This window comes from Vanessa tameamea, chromosome 26 (assembly GCF_037043105.1).
Source record: "Vanessa tameamea isolate UH-Manoa-2023 chromosome 26, ilVanTame1 primary haplotype, whole genome shotgun sequence".
Classification (NCBI taxonomy): domain Eukaryota; kingdom Metazoa; phylum Arthropoda; class Insecta; order Lepidoptera; family Nymphalidae; genus Vanessa; species Vanessa tameamea.
This window is the reverse complement of record NC_087334.1, coordinates 4,989,019-4,993,757: the sequence shown is the minus strand read 5'-3', so window position 1 is coordinate 4,993,757 and position 4,739 is coordinate 4,989,019. Positions and strand designations below refer to the sequence as shown.

At 28.9% G+C, this 4,739-nt stretch overlaps 1 non-coding gene across 1 annotated transcript; it reads left to right on the top strand.

Annotated features, from left to right (window-relative positions):
• The first annotated feature begins 3,010 nt into the window (after nucleotides 1-3,010).
• Nucleotides 3,011-3,082, top strand: Trnap-ugg (transfer RNA proline (anticodon UGG)). The gene has a single exon. It is a non-coding gene; the product is annotated as a tRNA-Pro (tRNA).
• Nucleotides 3,083-4,739: the final 1,657 nt, after the last annotated feature.

The window sequence follows — 4,739 nt, the reverse complement described above, 5'->3', positions numbered from 1 at the left end:
TCATTGTTGATTCATTGAAATGTTGAAAAAGAGTGACTACAGAGTTTCTTGCCGGTTCTTCTCGGTTGAATGTTTGTCTTTTTCAGTGTGTTTAGTTAAAACTATTTTTATTGCTATTTAACTTGTATAATTTTCAAAGGAGATTCATTGCATTATTTTATTTAGATTATTTAAAAATAATTCTTTTACTGTCATATTTAAAAATTCTGTTTTAATATATAATTTTGTGTCACAAAACCAACATCGTTTTCTTAAATAATTTTCACAAAAATATTTCTTAACACAGTGGTATCTTTACATTTAATGCAATTTTATAAAATGACGAACCAAAAGAGTAAAAAAGCCAGCTTGAATAAAATATATTTTGATTTTGATTTCAATACAAATATTTAATTATAATAATTTATATTACATATTGAACTTAAAATGAATATTTATTTAAACTATGAAAATGTATTGAATAACATTACATTCTATAATTTATTTAATATTTTATGTAAAATGAATATAAAGCAATTAATTTATATTAAATTATTTACTGTAAAAACAACATGTTATATATATTCATTTATTACACAGTTCTACGAATGTGTGCGTGTTTATACGTATATGTAAGAATTCTTATTAATGTTTGCTTTAGGTCGTTGTCACGTGATTTTCTTTTGTTTATGTAGCAATATTTCTATCAGGCAACGTAAGACGAATCACTCTTAAGAAATAAGACTCATTGTCGTGCCTTCCTACGAATGTGTATAAAAATCGATCAGTTTTAATAAATTTAAATTAATAAATTATAATTATTATGTAAATAGTTCTCACCGTAATGAATAGTGAGTGTAATAATATTCCTAGTTAATAATAAATGACAATGACGTCAAACAATATACTCTTGTACAATAAAGTATAGTGAACCAATATTAAAATGTTGTCATAAATCTGGTTAATTTACGTTTTTTTTTTTTTGGAATTTGCTAAAGCAAATTGTAAATGTGAATTCTATATCGCTTTTTTATAACGTTCCACGATAGTTTCTAGAAAGTTACAACAATATTACAAAGTTCCACTTCATTCGTTATAATTTAATTGGTAATATTTCTAATTGATGAAATCAATTTATTAAAGTTATCATTTCGAAAAACGATACAAATTAATACATATTACGTATCTCATACGTGTACACGTGAGACTTGAATTTCTTAATATAGACAGACAGAAACTTTTGTCGCGTCTGTTTTTCTCGTGTTTATATTATATTTATCATTATTTATATCCAAAATAGCTAATATTATTGTATATATATTATAACTTTTAAACTATTACTATGGAGGACGAACAAGATATGATTCTAATGTATAACAATTTTTGAATTTTGAAAGATAATAAAAATATTTTACGTAATATGACGTTAAAGAGAATTCTAACATTACTAGGATATCATAAACATAAAAAGTATTTACGTCATAAAATAATAACCAAATTTAAGTAAAGCAACGTATAAGAAACCTGCCTACAAACTGCATCCATAGCATGGCGACAAAGCTTTTGAGCTATGTATCTTGGCCTTTATAAAGAAATTATTAAATAAAAAAAAAATACAATCATTTCGTAGCCATACAACATCAACCATACATCTATAAATAATTAATTTGAATATAGTCTGTAACTATCAAAAAGTTTTTTTTTAATCTGACAATTATAAATACAATTAAATTACAACATAATTTCAACCTGTATACAGCGATCTGGCTGTGGTTAATTACGCGGTGGGATCTCATTGTCATGCTATAAATAAATCACAACACTGCGGCCATTCGCATAACAACATCCATGGATGGCTTAATGCACTCTCTGATGATTTATTACAACATTATGGAATTATTTTCTTAATTTAATTGAATTAGATTCAGCAAGTATAAACTTAACAGCCTGTTTTCTATTGGTATAGAAGTATACGTATACATATAAATAATATTAGTATATTATAATGCGAATGTAACTCTGTCTGTGTGCCTGTCTGTTACTCTATCTCGGTCAAGCCACTGAACCGAATTTGATGATTGAGGAATTGAGCATGAAGAAAGCTTGAACCTCAAGGGATAATATAGAGTTTATAAAACCTGATGACCAACCAGTAAACTACGAGCGGAGCAGCGGGCGATAACTACTATGTGTTTATTCCTTTTTTAAGAACAGGTTAAGAGCTCACTCAGCAGATCTGAATAAGGACAGAACAGTTGTAATAATATGTATTTTCTTAATAGCCATTTTCTTTGCGTAACCTATATCCGACACATACTTTCGCCGTGATGTTTTTTGACACCGTGGAACGTGATGTTCGTTTTTTAAACACAAATTAATTACGGATAAAAAAAATCGGTTAAGATTTATTTGTGCCAGCCACTGGGTTTTCTCCTTAAGTCAATTTGCCACTGTAAGAATAATCCTCCCTTACAACATGACTCCGCCACCATACTTAAAAACTTAGAAGTGATGTTACAGCATAGTTACACTGGCTAAAACACGCTGCCAATTGGAACACAACAATACCAAGCATGGCTGTTTAGCACTAGAATATATGGTGAGAGAGCGGGATCTACATAGACTGGCTTGAACTAAGCCCTTCCACCAAATAACTTCCTATCAAGAACCAGTAATATTGTTTCCAAGAACGTATTTTAAGTTTGCTTAAATGAAACAAATCATTCCTTATTATAACAACCAATTATGTTTAAATGTGTGAATTATAAAATCAAAATATTGATGTAAAATTTCATAGCAATGACAATATTAATTAAAAAACTAAAATTGAGCGCGTATTTAAATTAGATATTTCTGATACGGATTTAACTTCCATCTAAAGTATTTTACTTAAACACAATATAAAAGAATTATATTTATTTATCCGATACTATATTATCGTGAAAATATTGGAAATATTTGAAAGAATGTGACATGTTATTTGTAGAGACAGGATATGAGTCGGTTTTAGTAGTTAGTTTAACCGCAACGTGGCTCGTTGGTCTAGGGGTATGATTCTCGCTTTGGGTGCGAGAGGTCCCGGGTTCGAATCCCGGACGAGCCCCACAATGATATCATCGAACCGTTCAATTTTGTAAGATTAAGATTATAAAAAAAAATTATGGAACACGGAACTTTATAGTGAAGCAATAAAAGCAAATACAAAACCAAAAACGAATACAAAGTCCCATTATATAATAAGTCTATGCTAATAAATGAGTCATATTTTTTGTGCTAACTCAAAAAAGTACGATACAACTATTTCAGAGGTTTTATGTATATAATATGTACTAATATTTGCGTTTTCCCTATCTTAAAATTTAAACTACCGGCTTAAGTGGAGTGAATTTAATGTTCTTAAATAAACAAATTAAAACATAAGTAAGGCTTATAGATAATACAAAAATATATATTATTAAAACTCTTCGTATACTTATCAATTTAATTGTATGTAAGTTTTCTATGTATTTCACTTAATAAAAAGAGTAACTACTGTTTCTTGAGACCTTCTAGGTAGAATCTACATTCCGAACTGCTAGTAGTTGTACGTTTAATTTAAAGAGCCTACTTGAATACAGAACATTTTATGAAACGATATTATTTTGTTAGGTATATGTAAAATTAACTTTTAATTAATTAGTTGAACGTTAAATAAGTTGTGGTAGATAAATTGTTGTTTAATTGTTTCGAACACAAACATTTTAACTTTGCGAATCATTAAAATTTAAATTTTAATAAATAATGCATATTACTTGGGTAAGTTTTAAACTGCGGCAACATCAGCAAGACAATAAAAAAAAACGAATCAGCACAATTTAGAAATCCAAATATTACCATTTATTTAAAATAAATATTTTATGATAAGTTACTTGTTAACAAAGTCAACCATTCAACTGTATAAAGTTTTACAGAAAAATGTGAATTCGTCTTTACCAAAGCCTTAAAAATAAACGTACAATAAAAAACATAGGGTGCGTTTACACTAACGATACTTAGAAAAATATGTTGTAAATTTTTATTGTATTTTAAGTAATTATTTTTGTGTTTTAGCTTTAATACGATGATAATAGTAGAACTTAATTTTCAATAGCATTATTTTCTTTTAATTTGACAGGGTTCCTAACTACTTATAATTTGTTCTATCACCCAGCAGTAATACTTAGTATTATTAGTTCCGATTTAAAAGGTGAGTGAGCCATCGTAACTTCAGGCACACGGGTCATACCATCTTATTTTCTAAGGTCGGTGGGTCATTGAACCTGTTACAGATATTAAATATTTCTTACGTTTGCAATACCCATTGGCTGTGGTAAACACTTATCTGTAGGTCAATTTGCCAGTCTGTCTTCTTAATACAAATTACATAAGACCGTCAAATGAAATCCTTCCACTTCGCTCGCTAGTACTAAGTGATCAGACCGCCATTGCGTACCATTTTTCCCCCAAACATTTTTTTTTGTTATTAAATGCTGTGCAATAAAGTTTAAATTAATAAATCAATAAAGTATCGAGTGTAGAACGACCTTTAGTGTCGTTCCTCTAGATGGCTTATTGATGCTGTGAGCCTTCAACAACGGCGCAGCTGTGAACGCGAGTTGAAAAAATCTCTCGCCTCACGAATTTTCTCCTACGTATATATATTTACGTCTATACGTTCGTTCAGCTTACTACGTTAAAATTATGAAATGATATTGAAATTAGACGAGACGGCCCAGTCGTTA